At 37.3% G+C, this 19,658-nt stretch overlaps 1 protein-coding gene and 1 pseudogene across 2 annotated transcripts in view; both read right to left on the minus strand.

The window, feature by feature from the left end:
- Positions 1-19,658, minus strand: part of GSK3B (glycogen synthase kinase 3 beta) — a 196,846-nt gene that overhangs the window by 165,811 nt on the left and 11,377 nt on the right. The window lies entirely within an intron of this gene.
- LOC132491026 (nuclear cap-binding protein subunit 2-like) lies at positions 8,353-18,267 on the minus strand (annotated as a pseudogene).

Below are 19,658 nucleotides of genomic sequence, written 5' to 3' on the forward strand. Positions count from 1 at the left end.
AATGTTAAATTTCTCAATATTTTTATTTGGGAAAATATTATTTTTATTAAAAATGTTGTTAGGGACTTCGCTAGTGGTGCAGTGGTTAAGAATCCGCCTGCCAATGCAGGGGACACAGGTTCGAGCCCTGGTCCAGGAAGATCCCACATGCCCCGGAGCAACTAAGCCCGTGTGCCACAACTACTGAGCCCATGCACCACAACTACTGAAGCCTGCATGCCTAGAGCCTGTGCTCTGCAACAAGAGAAGCCACCGCAATGTGAAGCCCGTGCATCGCAATGAAGAGTAGCCCCTGCTCGCCGCAACTAGAGAAAGCCCATGAGCAGCAACGAAGACCCAACACAGCCAAAAATAAATAAATTTATTTAAAAAAAAAACTTTATGACGTAGGCTGCCCTCTCCAAACCTCAGTTCTTTCCTTTGCAAAATTTAAATAAATAACTTGCCCCAAAACCATGAAAGTCTCAAATCACAAAACTATTAGATGGCAGAGACCAGATTTAACTCCAGGTCTCAGAAACTCTGGAATCCAAACTATCAATATATTACATTAAATATCACCCGTATACCAAAAGGTTAACAGTGGATCAACAGGACTATGGTTCTCCCCATCCCAGCTACCTTTCTTCTTTTCTCTTCTCCCTAATCTTGTATTTCTTGCCATAATGAATATATTTTATTTTTTATTAAGAAAAAAAAGAGAATTTTTATGTTGAAATACTCTGGCTCAAAATTTGAAGAACAGCTTACAAATTCAGTACATCTTGTTATTTAACATTACCTACGTGCCCCCAACCCTGCCAAAAAAAGAAAACCAGATTCCTCTGGGGAAGTGTTATAAAAAGTTTATGGACTTCAGCATCAATAGGCTTGGTTTAAAATCCACGACTTATAAGCTATGAAGCGTAAGCAAATGACTTAAGCTCTCTGAAACTCACTTTTCTTATTTGTAAAATACTGACAATAACTCCTATCTCTCAGGGTTGTTATAAGGACTACGTTAAAAGAATAAAACAGGTAAAAAGTACAAGACAATAAATGTTAATACCTTCAAAAAGACATATACATTCATACAAACTCTAGCTCAATAGCAAATTGATATTAAAATTATGCTGTGATCATACATCTCAATACTAGTTACTGGCTCATTTTCTATTTCAATTTAAATTAAATCAAAACCAAAGGGCCTCCCTGGTGGCGCAGTGGTTGAGAGTCCGCCTGCCGATGCAGGGGATACGGGTTCGTGCCCCGGTCTGGGAGGATCCCATATGCCGCGGAGCGGCTGGGCCCGTGAGCCATGGCCGCTGGGCCTGCGCGTCCGGAGCATGTGCTCCGCAACGGGAGAGGCCACAACAGTGAGAGGCCCGCATACCGCAAAAAGAAAAAAAAAAAAAAAAAAAAAAAACCAAAAATACCCAAGAAAATAAATTCTCCTGCTTTTGGGAAATCCCACATCTAGGAGAAGCACCTGTGAAACAAACATTTTTACTATCTCCTCTTTACTGAATCTGTCCCACTGACTTGTATGCTCAGTAGTCTAGCAGAGTGCCTAGCATATAGTTGGCTTTAAGTGCTGGATGAATAAATGTGGAGACCTTGGAACATCTTACACTCTATAATAATGAGACTCATTATCACTCAAGTCTAAAAGCCTTCACACAAAGCTGTGGTGCTAATTAACATTCAACAACAGTTTTGATTTCAAAAAAGCAATCATGGCAGCAGTTTCATCAAACTCATTTCCTCACAGCTTGTTATTTCCAAAGAAATATAACTAAAAACACAAAATCCCTGGGATGAATCTCAAAGTCAGAGAAAGAGCAAGAAAGCTCTTAAACCTTAGTCCAGCTCCCTCACAAGGACCAAAAAGGCCAGACTCTCACAGCAAGTTAAAAGGTTTTTCCCCTACTCATCTTATTAGTCTTTTTGGTATTCACTTAGCAAAAGTTAATAAACAATATCATAAAAGTTAAATTAATAAAGAATAATCCCTGTTCTGGAATTATTCAGAAATAAATTCAGAAATTTCAACTTGTCAATAAATTTAATTCTATTACTAGACTGACAATCAAACACCACAATACAAAACAACTATGGAATCCTAAACTGTAAACACTTAGAATTTCACCTCCATCAACTAAATAAAACATCCAATCATTCCACAAATACTGAGTACCCTCTATTCATTGTTCAAAAAATATTTACTGAAATCCTATTATCCAGGCATTGCTTTGCACTCTGGAAATACACAAGGTACTAAAGAAACAAAAATCTGCCCACTCCCTGTAACTTTCATTTTAAACAGGGGAGGAGGGAAGAGCAGACACAAACAAAATAAATTATATATAACAAGGTGATAAATGCTTTTTAAAAAAAAGTGCAGAGGAGGGGAATGGAAAGTGCAGAACTGGGGAGCAGCTACAATTTTTTTTTTTTTTTTTTGCAGTACACAGGCCTCTCACTGTTGTGGCCTCTCCCGTTGCGGAGCACAGGCTCTGGACGCGCAGGCTCAGTGGCCATGGCTCACAGGCCCAGCCGCTCCGCGGCATGTGGGATCTTCCCGGACTGGGGCACGAACCCGTGTCCCCTGCATCAGCAGGTGGAGTCTCAACCACTGCACCACCAGGGAAGCCCTGCAATTTTTAAAATAAGGGGCAAAGAAGGCCTGACTGAGAAAAACATTTTAACAAGGTGTTAAAGATGAAGCTAAGTAAAACTAGCACAAGTTCTAGTCCTACATAGATCAGATTCATAAGCAGCAACCTGGTGAACTAATTTTCTTAATTCCTGAAAAGGGTAGGAACAAGACTGAAACTATAAGACTCAGAAGATTTGAAAGAAACCAATTCTAAAGGAGGAGAAAAAATAATTATAAGAATTACTGGACTTCCCTGGTGGCACAGTGGTTAAGAATCAGCCTGCCAATGCAGGGGACACGGGTTCTAGCCCTGGTCCGGGAAGATCCCACATGCCGTGGAGCAACTAAGCCTGCGAGCCATAACTACTGAGCCTGCGCTCTAGAGCCCGCGAGCCACAACTACTGAGCCCGCGTGCCACAACTACTGAAGCCCGCGAGCCTAGAGCCCATGCTCTGCAACAAGAGAAGCCACCGCCATGAGAAGCCACCGCCATAAGAAGCCCGCGCATCGCAATGAAGAGCAGCCCCTGCTCGCCGCCCGCCGCAACTAGAGAAAGCCCGCGTGGAACAACAAAGACCCAACGCAGCCAAAATTAATTAAATAAATAAATAATAAAATGAAAGATATAGTGAAATGAAATTTTTAAAAAAAGAATTATTAAATTCCTACTGGAAAAGAGAAAATACCTGATTATAATACCATGAAAATATAGCAAGCAAAAATATAGCAAGTCCCTTTCTATTTCCTTCCTTCCTTCTTTCTCCCCTTCCCCCTTCTTTCTTTCTTTCATTTATTTATGATAAAGCTTCACTGCCAGCAACCACAAAACTAACATCTAAAAGACTTCGTCATTTTGCCATTGTCAGGCTTCAAACTTTATATGCTTCAGTTAACTTTCTACTCTTTCCATTTCTAATCCATAGAAAACACCATCAAATTAACAGAAATCAAAGACTACACTTCATTTTAATCCCTATTTAATGTGTTCACCAAAAGTTAGTTACTAATGGATTTCTATTTTAAAGGTACTTAGAGAATTTACTGTTCAGGAATCCTGAAGCAAACCCTTTTGCAAAATCAAAGAACATTTAAAAAAATAACAGGTTTCTTGTTAGACAATATATGTTCACTGTAGAAAAACTCAGAAAGAGTTAACATATTTGAACAACAGGATTATAACTGTATTGTAAGTACAATAAAGGGTTATAAGCATAAGTATAAATATTTGGAGAATATTCTCAGTTTTCTCTATTTTGTTGCAGTTAATGCAATCACACTGCACATACTCTTTTGCAATGTGCTGTTTTCACTCATTCTTATCATGAACTTATTTCTGGGCTTCCCTGGTGGTGCAGTGATTGAGAGTCCGCCTGCCAATGCAGGGGGACACGGGTTCGTGCTCCGGTCCGGGAAGATCCCACATGCCGCGGAGCGGCTAGGCCCATGAGCCATGGCCGCTGAGCCTGCGCGTCCGGAGCCTGTGCTCCGCAACGGGAGAGGCCACAACAGTGAGAGGCCTGCGTACAGCACAAAAAAAAAAAAAAAAAAAAAGAAACCATGAACTTATTTCTATGTTAAATATTCTTATTCATCATCATTTTTAATCCTACTGTATAAATACTACAGGATTGTAGAAAGGATTAAATAAATATATGGCATGGATGAAGCACTATTTAAGTAGTATTACTGTTATTAATCCCAGGATTAAATTTTTCATAAACATTCATGTAAAACTAGATTTATGAGCATAGCCTTAATTTTTTTCCTTAAATTCACAGAATTAGAACTTCTGAAACTCTCTAAACTGCCCTCCAAAAAGAATACATAAATTTACTTTCCTTCTGCAACACAACTCCCAAAACTCTTGTCACCAACTAAATATGATCTTTCTAATCTTTGCCAATTTCACTGGGGAGGAAGGGGTACAATTTTGCCTCATTCTATGTTTGTATTTCACCAATTATACTAAATTGAACACTTTTTTCACATGTTAACTATTTTTATTTCTCATTATGTGAATTGCTTATCAAAATATTTTAAAGTGAATGACTCTAATATTCATCATCAGAATACTCATAGATTTGTTTAAAGCACGTTAATGTACACTGCCATTCTACATAAACATTTACTTATGTTATACACTTTAAGAAAGGGAGTTATACAAGTTTGTTCCAATATAATCCTCAACTTAGTATCTTCCACTAATATTTTAAAAACAGAACACTAGTACCAAAGTCTGGGGGGGTGAGAAGGGTTCAAATTAAAGTCTTTAAAACCACCTAATTATGTAATACATAGTATCTCCATTAATACATTCATTTAAAAGAATGAAGCACATACTTAAGTATTGACAAGAAAACTTTCCATGATATATTAACAAATGAAAAAAGGACACAGAACATGATCCATTTATAATTTATGGTGAAAATAAAACAAATACAGAGTAAGAATAGGGAATCAGTCGCTGTCCTAGGTGCTAGGGACCCAGTGATAAACAAGATAGGCAGTTTTTTTCCTGTTTTTATGGAGCTCACTGGTGGTTAACAGGTATATTGACTTTATTTAGATTTCCTTTTAGTGTTAAGCCACAATAGAATACAATAAAAATTTTCTCAATTTCTTTCCAAATGTAAGTTTTAGTCTAAGAAGAAAGTAAAGAGAGATATAGCTACACACACTACTTTCTGGATTTTAGAGCAGAAATTACAATACAGAAAATTTAGTAAGTTATATACACACACACAAAAAAATATTATTGACTAGTGTTAACGAAAGAGAAGAAAAAAGTCTCAAAATCATTTTTTAAGTCTTAGTTATACTCACGAATCTTTTTCATTATCCAAATTTAAAGCTCAACTGATAATATTACATTGAAGAAATCAAGTTACAGAATATTCATGATATGATCCCCACTTTGTTTAAAAACTATTTGTAGTATATTAAATGCTATACACTTGTAGAAAAATATCTTGAACTAACTTACTAGTAATAATTTCTGGAGATAGGAATAAAGGGAAACTGAGAATATGGGAATCAGAGACAACTTTACAAATTTTATTGCATACACTTCTATACTGTTTGAGTATTTGTGGTAAAATAATATCTTTATTATATAAATAAAAAATAAAACACTTTGAAGTTTCAGTGCCAGAAGAACCAGGAACTTGGTCCCATCAAAATTTCTCTATGGGGCTTCCCTGGTGGTGTAGTGGTTGGGAGTCCGCCTGCCGATGCAGGGGACACGGGTTCGTGCCCTGGTCCGGGAAGATCCCACATGCCGCAGAGCGGCTGGGCCTGTGAGCCATGGCCACTGAGCCTGCGCGTCCGGAGCCTGTGCTCCGCAACGGGAGAGGCCACAACAGTGAGAGGCCCGCGTACAGCAAAAAAAAAAAAAAAAAAAAAAAAAAAAAATTTCTCTATGTAATACATTAATGTAATCAATATGGAACTCCTTGAATTAAAAAATCAGAGTGTTCGGCAGGTTTAAAAAGCAGTAAGGAAGCGCTCCCTATATTCTGAGTGATTTCCAGGATTTCTGCTAAGTAGAAGAAAATACAAGGTGCTAAATAAAGTGTAAGTTTTATCTAAGAAAGAAAGAGAAATATGACTAAGTTTATATACATTTTTTGTAAACAACGAAAAACTAATAAAAATGGTCACTTATAGGGGAAGGAAAGGATAAAGGCTAGATTTTTCTGACTACATATTGTAGCTTTGGTTCTGGAACGAAGAATATGTTTTACATAATTATAAAAGTAATCAAAAGTAAATCAAAATGAAAACAGATTATTCCCAAAAACTGACAGCAAAATGAATAAACCAAACTATATATCAAATGGGTGGCTTAGAGAGCAATCATTTCAAATGATTTTAAAACAGTAGTTTGACTATAAGTCCCTAGTAGAATTTGTAAGAATTCTTTTTTTTTTTTAAAGTTGGTCCAATTTTATTGAAATCTGTTACAGAAGACAGTTCAAATAGGAACCACTGTCTGTGGTTTTAAGGCCTCTAGAAATCTGAGTTACATTTTACTACAAAATATAAAATACATTAATTCAAACTACAGCGTAAAAAGATTTTAATAATGAATTGTACGTCCTCATTAAATTAGATATTTGCAAATGCTTTCCTAAATACTTACAACTAATTTAGAGATATCTTTTAAAGTTCAAATAGCCAGTTTAAATTTGAGAAAACATACTTACTGTAACATGCAAGATGTTCACATTGAGATACTTCAGCCCCAGCTTCACAAACTACTGGAAATTAGGAGATACTCTGTTGCTAGATGAAAAAATATCACTTACGTCAGGGAAAATTATACTAGACTACCAGTTTAAAATGAGCAATAGTTCACATAATATTACAGAAATTCTCTCTTCCCTTACAAATACAAAATAAATCCTCCAGACTCCCTTCTCTGTAGAGACCACCAGCTCACTACCCAGGCTCTGAAACTCAGCACAGTTAAGGAAAAAACAAGACAGACTGCAGTATGAGAATGAGCCAAAACATTTCCCGAGGGAAGCATTTCTGATTTTGTTTTTGTTAAGCATTCTCTTGATCTTTAAGCTCATTTAAAAAAAAAAAAAAAAAACCCACTCAATTCCCAAGATCAGTTTGAAAATGAAAAAAATAGATCTGCTTGCTCTCACAGCAACCTTCATAATGTCAAGGCACTGGTTTAACTCACATCTCCTGATATTTCCTGCCCATTTCCTACTGACAGCGTCCCCCCTTGCCCTTACAGAAGTTGAGGTTCCCTGTAATACAGACCCTAGGTTTTTTTAACGTTAGCTAAAACACATATTTTGAAAAATGTGTTTAGTAAAAATACCCTTCAAGTCCTGACCTAATTTCCTGATATGTAAAGCACATAAGAGATGGTGTCCCCTGCGACTGTCTAAGGCTTACCAACTATTTAGGAAGTTCCCTTGACTCTTAAGTTTGCCTTTAGAGGTTAAAATTCAACACAGAAAAAAATTCAGTTATCAAACATCTATTCCTAATTTAGAGTAAAGCTATATTACATAGCAAAACTCCACTTACTAAACTTGATCTCATGCAAACTTAAAATTTTAAAAATAGTAATTCCAGGCCCCAAGGTAGACCATGAACCTACTTAGATGCAAATATGGTAAACACTTAAAAAATTTTTTTCCAATCTTCCTAAAAGAAGTGTGTTTTGGCTGATAGATCAACATTATACGTCTGTTGCTAAGGAACACAATTTTTGACCTGGTAACTGAAATCATTCTGGTAATCTGACACACAACCAAGATGCTAAGACTATAGAATTAAAGGCATTCTTTTGGATTATGTCCTTTAATAATTTTTTTTTTTTTTTTTTTTTTTTTGCGTTACGGGGGCCTCTCACTGTTGTGGCCTCTCCCGTTGCGGAGCACAGGCTCCGGACGCGCAGGCTCAGCGGCCATGGCTCACGGGCCCAGCCGCTCCGCGGCATGTGGGATCTTCCCAGACCGGGGCACGAACCCGCGTCCCCTGCATCGGCAGGCGGACTCTCAACCACTGCGCCACCAGGGAAGCCCCCTTTAATAATTTTTAAGTGGAAAACCATGAAGAGGCTTCCAGCTCAGTAGAGACATTGATTAAAGCTTGGTAAAAATGGGCAGGTTCGCAGACCTTGGGTAACGCAAGTCAAATTCAACAGGCCAAAGGAGTGAGTTTTTCATGATGGGGCTCTCACCACTCACTAATTTTGGGCCAGTTTTCCATAGCCTCCTCTCCCAGAATCATAGTCCTGATGATACTCATCTCGTACCTAGCCCCCAGAACACCCACGGCCATACTGCCTGCCCTCCTTAAAGCCTGTGCCCCAGTCTGTGCTAATGATCCAGTCATCTGGACGAGTTCCATTTATGTACCGCATGGCATTTTCTGCATCTGGTCTTAAAAAGTATTCCACAAAGCAGAACCCTGTTTTCTTCATTTTTATCCAGGCCCATGATGATTTTCTTTATGTCACCACTTTTGCTGAAGAGTTCATAGATTTGTTCTTCAGTTGTGTAAGAGGAAAGATTTCCAACATACAATGTACAGCTTTTCTTCAGTAATTTTTCCTGTTCTTCATTGTCACCCATTCAGGAAACACTGTAGAAATCCTACAAGACAGTATCTTACTACTACCTAAATGAAGCTATAGGCTTTAGGCTGCAGAGATAAACAACAGCAAAAGTTGAATCTGTTCACTGTTTGAATCTTGCAGGATGCTTGAAACTCATGATGGTTATGATGTGGAACTTTCTAAAGTAATGAGACCCAGAAGTGCTGGTCCCGGTACTGGCTCAGCTCAACGTAGGAGTCGCTCACAGCACCTTCAGGAGGCCACCTGACAAAGTGCAGAGAAGTGGCCAAGGACTCCGCCACTGTGAGAATAACGAAGCCACCCCGGTGGTGGCGGAACTGGCAATTGTTTTCAGCAACCATTTTCTAAAATAAGCTCAAAATAATAATACTAATACACATATGTATATATAAGTAACATGGCAAGTAATTCATTACTCTCCAAGACTTTCAGCGTAAAAGAAGAGCTATAAATATAAATCTTAAAAAAGTTAAAGGGAAAATCTTATAATCCTAAACCCTTAAACTGGAAACAAAATCAGACTTAGAAATATTAGTATGAACTCATGGTGTATTTTCTTTTCTTTTTTTTTTATTTTTTAAAAATTTTATTTATTTATTTTTTAAATTTTTATTGGAGTATAGCTGCTTTACAGTGTTGTGTTAGTGTATTTTCGCATTTAAATAATCATACAACAGACTAAGCAAAGTTGCAGAATATAAGATCAACACAAAAATCATTCACATTTTTATACACTAAGCAAATGAACACTCTGAAAAGAATATTAAGAAACAGTTCAGTTTACAACAGCATTAAAAATTTCAATTTAATAGCATAAAATACCACTTAGGAATAAATTTAACCAAGGAGGTACGACTTGAAAACTACAAAAGTTACTGAAAGAAATTAAAGAATACTTAAATAAATGGAAAGACATGCCATGTTCATAGATCAGAAGACTTAATATTAAAATGTCAATACTACCCAAAGCAATCTACAGAAGATTCTAAAATTCAAATGAAATTGAAAAGGATTCTGAATAGCCAAAATAATCTTCTTAATAAACTAAGTTAGGGCTTCCCTGGTGGCGCAGTGGTTGAGAGTCCGCCTGCCGATGCAGGGGACATGGGTTCGTGCCCCGGTCCGGGATGATCCCACATGCCGTGGAGCGGCTGGGCCCGTGAGCCACGGCCACTGAGCCTGCGCGTCCAGAGCCTGTGCTCCGCAACGGGAGAGGCCACAACAGTGAGAGGCCCACGTACCGCAAAAAAAAAAAAAAAACTAAGTTAGACTACCTAAACTTCCCAGTATCAAAACTTACCACAAAGCTAGAGTAATCAAGACAGTGTAGTACTGACATAAAGACAGAAATACAGATCAGTGGAACAGAACTGAGAGCCCACAAATAAACCCATGCATCTATATAGTCAACTGATAATCAACAAGGGTGCCAAGACACTTCAATGGGAAAAGAACAGGCTCTTCAACACATCGAACTTGGACAACTGGACCCTTACTTCACACCATATATAAAAATTAACTCAAAAATGGGTCAGGGACCTAAATGTAAGAAATAAAATATAAAATCCTTAGAAGAAAACACATGGGTAAATCTTCATGATTTTGGATTTGGGAATACTTTTTCAGATATGACACCAGAAGCACGAGAAGGAAAGAAGCAGGTACATTCAACTTCATCAAAATTTAAAACTTCTGTGCATCTAAGTACACTGTCAAGAGAGTGAAAAGATTACCCATACAACGGCAGAATGTATTTTCAAATCATGTATCAGGTAAGGGTCTAGTATCCAGAATATATAAAGAAGCCTTACAACCCAACAACAAAAAGAAAAAATGGGAAAAGGAGTTGAATAGACATTTCTCCAAAGAAGATATATACATATGGCCAACAAGTCCATCAAAAGATGCTCAACATCATTAGTCATTAGGGAAATGCAAATCAAAATCACAGTGAGATACCACTTCATACCAACTAGGATGGCCATTATCAAAACATGGAAAATAACAAGTGTTGGAGAAGATGTGGAAAAATTAGAACCCTCATACACTGCTGGTGGAAATATAAAATGAGGCACCCACTGTGGAAAACTGGCAGTTCCTTAGTAAACACCCAAGAAAACTGACAAGTGTTCCAAAAAAAATTGTACACATTCACCACAGCACTATTCACAATAGCCAAAATCTGGAAACAACCCAAACATCCATCAACTGAATGAATAAACAAAATGTGGTATATCCATACAATGGAATGTTATTCAGCCATAAGAAATAATGAAGTACCGATACATGCTACAACATGGATGAACCTTGAAAACACCTATGCTGAGTGAAAGAGGCCAGACACAAAGACCACATGTTGTCTGATTCTACTTATGAACCGTCCAGAAGAAGCAAATCCATAGTCAGAAAGCAGATTAGTGCCAGGGTCTGGGGAGAGGTAAGAATGCAGAGTGACCACTTAATGAATACAGGGTTTCTTTTTGGAGTATGAAAAAGTTCAGGAACTAGATAGTGGTGATCAATAAACAATACTGTGAATGTACTTAATGTCACTGAATTGTACACTTTAAAATAGAAATGGTCAATTTTACACTGTTTATTTTACCACACACAAAAAAAATCACACACATACACACACCACACCCCCTAGCTCTGTCCAATAAAAGGGCCTACAAACAACACAACCGTAGCAACAAAGACTCAGATGATGGTCTTTAAATATAATCTTACACTAAAAGGAATCAAAACCCCTTAGAGAAATAACTAGCTCTAGATCCGAGACAGGTGATGTACAAGATGAGCCTGGAACATCTTTTCATACTGGAAAACAGGGTTACCAAAGACTATTGAGGTTTTCTCGAGGAATACAGGAGCCAACATGAAGGGGCTCCCACTAGCTAAAGATGAGACAATTTGAGAATTAAAAAGAATAACTACAATGGATTATAACAAACATATCCAAAACCTGAGGTTCGTATTGATTCTTAAAGAAAACAAAACAAACAAACAAACAAACAAAAACCTCACTAGCCACCTCTATCAAATACTAGGAAAAGAATGAGGCATTTATTCTACTGTTCTGCAGAATAATCATACAATTGATTGAAGTAAAGAAGTTCTTTTTTATAGAAGAGCTCTAGCAAATAAAACAGAAGGAATAAAAAAATATCACCACCATCAGATAGCGTGATCTAGATCAGGGTTGGCAAACTTTTTCAGTGCCAATAAAGAGCTAAGTGGAAAGGGAAAGAGAGAAGAGAAGCAGAATAGGAGAAAGAATGAAACTGTGACTCATTCTTCTCTTCCTCCACCTTAGTTAGTGACAAGGTAGTGAGGTGCTGCTACTAGCTGTTCCTTTAAAAATGTCCTGACATGGACAAAGAGTATTTTATTTTATAAGAAAAGGTTTCCCATGAAAATCACTCTGCCTCAAGCTTCACTGTGAAAACTGGTGTTCTTAGAGCCCCCAAGATCTTGGCTATTTTCAAAGCAGGAAATAAAAATTTAGGAAAAGAAAAAAATTGGGGGTGGGGTGGGGTGGGGAGGCTTTCTCCCCAACTTCCTCAGAACTGAAGAGGAATAAAAACTGAAGGAAGAAAAATACCATACTCTGCTTAACTCAATCCACAGTTAATAGTCTTATTAACTGGTTTTGAAAGGCTCTAAACATGTTTTCCAAATTTTCAGAGGGCACCTCAAACTATTTAACTCTACTGAGCAAGACTATAGACATCCAAGTTGGGGGGAAAAAATCTTCACATTCCATAGTAATCTGGTTTGCCCACCATAGTTAAACATTTAATAACTAATGGTCAAATACAAACCAAACTGTCACTGCATACAGACTAGCCTGAAAACAGCTTTCAGGAGAAAAATATACAGTATAAAAAGACTGACTACGGACTTCCCTGGTGGCGCAGTGGTTAAGAATCTGCCTGCCAATGCAAGAGACATGGGTTCGAGCCCTGGTCCAGGAAGATCCCACATGCCGCGGAGCAACTAAGCCTGTGTGCCACAGCTACTGAGCCTGTGCTCTAGAGCCCAAGAGCCACAACTACTGAGCCCGTGTGCCACAACTACTGAAGCCCGGGCGCCTAGAGCCTGTGCTGCACAACAAGAGAAGCCATGACAATGAGAAGCCCACGCACCGCAACAAAAAGCAGCCCCCGCTCACTGCAACTAGAGAAAAGCCCGCATGCAACGAAGACCCAATGCAGCCAAAAATAAATTTAAAAATTTTTTTAAATATTGACTACACAGACATTAGATCTACTCAAAATACACATCTCACATTAAAAACAAACAAGAACTTTATGGGCACTAGGCCAACATCTGCTGATTACAAATAGTACTCACTGAAAAAGTGCCAGATGCCTAACAGCAACTGTAACTTTCTTAATGCCCTATAAAATATACCCAAGATAGGACTTTCATTCTAGGCATACCTCGGAGATATTGCAGGTTCAGTTCCAGACCATCACAATAAAGTGAGCATCACAATAAAGTGAGCCACACAAGTTTTTTGGTTTCCCAGCACACATAAAACTTATGTTTACACTACACTGTAGTCTAAGTATGCAATAGCATTGTATCTACAAAAAAACAATGTATACACCTTAACTAAAAAATACTTTACTGCTAAAAATGCTAACCATCATCTGACAACACAGGGTTGCCACAAACCTTCAGTCTGTAAAAAATGTGGTATCTGCAAAGTGCAATAAAGCGAAGCACAGTAAGATGAGGTATGACTGTAATTTAGTAAGGCAAATGGTGATGATTTTTCCTCAAGTAAGTTTAAAAAAAGATTTGGAGGCTTTCCTTATGACCACCCTACACATGCCCATTAAGAAACAAAACAAAACAAAAAAACAGGACACAGAGAGGTAACAATCTACACCTAAGCCTTAATTACTTTTATTACTACTACTACTAACAGCAGCTAAGGTTACTCTGTGCCAGACACCTTACATGCATAATTACCTCCTTTAAGCATCACAATCACCCAGAAAAGTAGGTATTATTATCACCACGTCCAGATGAGGAAAATGAAGCTATAAAAAGTTTGTAACTTGTCTAAGCCCACTATACCTGATCAAAGAGGGGGTTCTGGCCTTATAATGTCAAAAATGGACATAAAGCTATACATAACTAAACATACTATCAAATCTCACTCTAAAAGCACTTTAATTTACACAGTATTCTCTGAAACCTTCCCCTCTGGAGCATGGAGTTCATCCATGCAAAGCAAAGGACACAGGCCATGTGTCAGGTAAGTAAATTTATCCTTTCCTTCTTCCCTAAGTAGGGCAGCTTAGTCTCTTTCCTAGTATTACTGCTAAATTGCTGTTTCTAAAGTGTAAAACCCAAATGGGCAGTTCATTACAATTATATAGTAGCACAGTGAAGTCAAAAGAGCAAAGATTTAGGAATCAGAGAGATTAGGGCTCCATTCCCAGTTGTGCCCTGTTGCTAGTTTTGTGTTCTTTATCCTCCAGAAGGGCCTCAGGCTCCTTGTCTGTAAAATGGAGATATCACCTAGGTCCTGTACAGTAATGCTCTTTAAACGTTGGTTCCCCTCCCTTCTCTTCTAAAATAAAAGCAAGACCCAAATACCTAAGGCAAGGACTCCAAGGTGTGATCCAACAAACACCAACCCTTAGAGGGATCCTATAAGCAGCATTTCCTAAACTTCTTTAGCCACAGAATATTTATTACAGCATAACATTGCTTAAAGTAACTAGTGTAGGAAATGCTGACCAAAGGATTTTACATAGGTTAAAAAACAAAATGACACTTTGCTTCAGATGATAGCTCTTTTGGCTCTCAGTGTTCATTTTTATCCACTATCTAGTTCCTGCCTGCATTCTGGATAGCTGAGCTGGCAAGTAAGTGCCTTGTGGATATATGAATACTTCATTTATAAACTATTATACATTAAAACCCAGATGTCCTCTTATAAGTGTGGTCTGAAAAATCTAACAGGGCTTGTTACTGCAATGTTAACAGAAAACAGTATTTTTCCACTAGTCTTCCAGTTACAGAGTAGAAGAGACAGGGAATAAAAAGTTCACATATCAGTTTTCATTTACCAGAACTGTAGGACATAAACTAAATTACTACAAACATAATGTGTATCTGGCCTCACCTGTAGAGAAAAAGGCAGTACAGAGAATGGGAGCCAATTATACTGCATCTGAATTTTGTATCATCACAGGATTTTATTATAATCTGACACTTAAAACACTTATCAACTAAGAAAAGTTCCTCAGAAGCACAGAAAATTTACTCCAAGTCATGAAAACTATAAATCAATTAATTAATATTTAACTACCCTCAAAAGCTACAAAAATACTTAGAGAGAAAAACATGATTACGAACTGATGTATTAAAATTTGGTCTCTATGCTCAAGATTCACTGCTTTAAATTTCTGATTTATTTTTCAACATTCAACATTTATTAAGCATCAACTAGATAAAGAGGATCTTCATGTGCAACAAAAATGCAAAGCAACAACAAAAATTATTGAGGGACTTCCTAGGTGGCCCAGTGGTTAAGACTCCACCCTCCCAATGCAGGGGGCCTGGGTTCAATCCCTGGTCAGGGAACTAGATCCCACATGCCGCAACTATGACCCGATGCAGCCAAATAAATAAGTTAATTAGTTAATTTTTTAAAATTATTGAGACAAGTGACCTCAGGAAACAATAAGGATGGAAGCAGGTGAGTGAAGTCTAACGCTTGCCTTGAGTCAAGCTATGATGTGTCAAACTCAAAATCGGTGTCTTCAAGTTACCAGAGGTAGCAAGGCTCCATTTTTGCACATCATTCACATTCTCTTAGGACAGTAAAGTAGTTGAGAAAAGAGCTCTAGATTAAATTACCTTGGTTGGAATCCAAGCTCTGCCATCTGCTGGTTCTGAAACCTTGGCAAAAATTACCTAACCTCTCTAAGCCTCAATTTCCTCAATGATAATGGGATCTGGCTCATAACTGACTTTGCAATATGGATTTCAACTATATTTGTTACACATCTCTTATAGCCACTATTTCATAGATAATTTTAAAGCAAGGTATTTGCTCTTAGAATTTTTACTTCAAAAGGATAAAACAATTTAACTTTACTTGTATATGGCTGACAATTTACTTTCTTCTTGGTAAGCAACATTAATAAAAAGTAAAAGTTCCAAAGCCCTACCCTAAGAAACCTTAGTTCAACCAACTTCCCAGAATCTTCCTATTTTCTTTCCAAATTATAAAGGTCACATAGTGCAGCAGTTAAAAGAACAAATTCAAAGTATGGCTACAAAATTTGCTGGCTGTGTAAGGCCCTCTAAGCCTCAGTTTCCTCATTTGTAAATTGTATTTGCCTTACCAGATTGTGGTAAAGATTAAATAAGATAGAAATAAATTGCTTAGTATAGTGCAATGACATACTAAGTACTGGAAAAACCTTTTGTCTTTTATTTAAAGTCTGGTGGCCTGAGTTCAACATGCTGGGCCTATTCCCTACTAGTTGTTAGAACCTGAATATATCAATTAAAATATTTTTAACTCCATTATCCATTAAATGGGGAGAATATTGCCTCAAAGCATTATGAAAGTTATATGAAATATCAGTCCTTGGCACACAGTAAACACTCAAACAGTAGCTACATCTGAATTATTTTAGTTCTAAGATATGGGCTACCATCATAGCATCTAGGGAAACTCAATACTCATCATAATAACCACAATCTTTTTTCTAATTAACTTTTTCCCCAACCCTCACTCCTATGGTCAACAGCAGCATTTCTTACCTCTCCCCTAAACTTTACAAAGTACATAGGCTTTCCCAGGTATATATAAGAAAAAAAAATATGTTGTTGTTGTTAATTGGGACATAAAGTAAAGCTACATTTTTAAACAATGTCTTACTCTTAAATTAATAATGATGGTTGACAAGCTGTACAATTTATATTGATGCCATATACAAGACAGTGGAGTCAGAGGATCTTCTGCCTCTGGCGATCTTTCTTTTCTAAGGACCCCAGGAACTGGCCCACCTGCTCCTACTTTAGAAGTCATGACACACAAATCCTTTGTTTCTTACTAAGTACTCATTCTCCACTATAGCAGAAATAAAATACTAGAACATTTCCTCTATCCTTTGAAAGTGCACAGCCATTCTTTAACTTTCTATAAATTGACAGGAGGTAAATATATACTGTAAAGTCTCAAAACTCTCTCAATAAAGGTTATCCCTCATGTTCAACTGAATTTAAATAGAATTATGCTTTGTTCTTTAGTAACTCCTCTTAGGTTTCAATGGCACAGCAAGCATTTGCTACTTACAGAGAAAATAAATCTCTTCTAAGAATCATGCCCTAGGTCAGCCAAACATCTCACAATGTATACAATTAGTCAAAGAAGCAGATACAATGTTGATCAGTAAAAACCAAATTATTATCCTGACATCATGATTTCTCAAAACTCAATACAGACAGCCAAATTTTACAGCTATTTAAGAAGTTGGATTATTTAGTGGAGAGAACCCTTATTGCTTATTAATATTTCTTACTTTCTCTGGGAAAGCTCTTGAATTGATATACTAATATACACTAGTATATCAGACAAACAAACACTATCCGAGAGGCACAAAAAGAGGCCTTGTAAAAATTACAGTTTTCATAAATTCCCACAATACAATTATAGGTCTAAGTACATCCATGGTGAAAGGGACTGTTCATATTTAAATAGTCTTGTTTACTTTGTCTCTTGCAGAATAAGCTACCTGGTAAAAATAAGGAAACTGATTTATCGCTTTTCATTACTCTAAATCTCTCTTCTACCCTCACCCTCTCCAAATAAACTCCTGGAAGGCTTGGGGGTATTGTACTAGCTGGACAGGCTCAATGTTTCAAAGGTATTGTGCTTACCAACCAGTGCAACCTAGCACCTGAGTTCTTTCATTCAGCTATCCATCCAGAGTTCACACCCCTCTGGGCTAAGCACACAGTATAACACAAGTGTCTATATCTCTGTGTCTGTTTGCTTTCCCTACTATTGTTCCTTTGTGTTTAAACAAAAACCCAGGTTTAACTTTATAAATTAATTTCTTGTATCGAAACTTAAATGTGGGCTTCCCTGGTGGCGCAGTGGTTGAGAGTCCGCCTGCCGATGCAGGGAACGCGGGTTCATGCCCCAGTCTGGGAAGATCCCACGTGCCGCGGAGAGGCTGGGCCTGTGAGCCATGGCCGCTGAGCCTGTGCGTGCGGAGCCTGTGCTCCGCAACGGGAGAGGCCACAACAGTGAGAGGCCCGCGTACCGCAAAAAAAAAAAAAAAAAAAACTTAAATGTTTCTAGAAACATCAGTGACAGTTTAATGACCTGGAAACGCTAATACTATCATGTACAGTATACATGTAACTACCATGATAAATTGCTCTCAACTCAAGTATGTATTAAGTAACCCACTATAGAAAGCACTGTGCTCCACACTACAGGAAACATAAAGGTGAGTAAAATACCATTTTTGCCATATTCGAATTTATAATCACCTAGAAAGAGACAAAACAAGTTAAACAGAATACAAGGCAGCACATAAGAAGAGCGACTGCGCTATAGGAGTTACATGCAAGTGCATTTCATGCCTTGGAGTAAAGGGCCAGGAAGACTAAGTAGTTGAGGTGGCGTATGAGACTCTGAAAGCTGGGTGGGTCTTTGAAACAGCAAAGGGAGAGAATGTATGACAAAGAATATTTAGACTAATAAGATCTCATTGGGACCAGGACAATCATGGCAATAACAACATCTAACAAGTATACCAATAAGAATTTTAACATACTTTTTAAGTGTGCTAAAATATGGGGAAAAAATCATTACCTCCTATACCAAGGACCTTTCTGAAGAACATAAATCTCTCAACCTACTTTAATGTGGTGTAAATTTCAAAATAAACTGAAGACATGACTAAAAACAAAACAAAGCAATGAGACCAATCAATGAAGTGTTTTTAAACTACATACACCTTATCTGTTCCTTTACAATAAATATATATATATATATATATATGTATGTATATATATATATATATATATATATATATATGTATATATATATATATATATATATATATATATATATATATATATGATTAGGCAGATTGACAACAATATTACACAGTAACGTAATTCCTGGAAAATTCTAAACCTGTACTGCTCAACATGTGGCTATTAAGCGCTTAAAATGTGGCTACTACAAATTAGTATGTGCTATTAAGAGTAAAATACCCACTAGGTTGTGAAGACTCAGTACTCAAAAAAGGTGGCAAAATTTATCATTAGTAAATTTTATACTCATTACATGTTGACATAATATTTTGGATACACTGCTTTAAATAAAAATATATTCTTAAGATTAAGTTCACCTGTCTTTTTACTCTTTTTAATGTGGCTCCTAGAAAATTTTAAATTACATATGTGACTCACATTTGTGGCTTCCATTATATTTCTATTGAATAGGTCTGGCTTAAACAACTACTTAACATTTATATTGTTCAGATTTCTGTACTTGCTTCATGTTGGCATGGTAATCCCTTGATCACAATGATACTAAGTAACCTTCCAAACATTTTGCCTCAGTGTCTAGATACTGAAAAGGTGAGACACCTGCCAAAAAAGTGTGTCAGCTTCTTAACTACCCTTTTGGAGCAAATGTGGAAAAAACAACCAACTAAAAACTTTTCCAGATACATTTACCAAACAGTTAATACTCCAGGCACTGCTAGCTGATGTCATGAGACTATGTTAGATAAGAACTACTCAGGGATGCAAAGAGATGGGATCCAGGAAATAGGACAGTGGACCCTAAAGAGCAGTGAATGAAGTTAGAGGATGACAGCTGTATAGCAGAGGCCTGGAGAACAACCAGG

Source organism: Mesoplodon densirostris, chromosome 5 (assembly GCF_025265405.1).
Source record: "Mesoplodon densirostris isolate mMesDen1 chromosome 5, mMesDen1 primary haplotype, whole genome shotgun sequence".
Taxonomy (NCBI): Eukaryota; Metazoa; Chordata; class Mammalia; order Artiodactyla; family Ziphiidae; genus Mesoplodon; species Mesoplodon densirostris.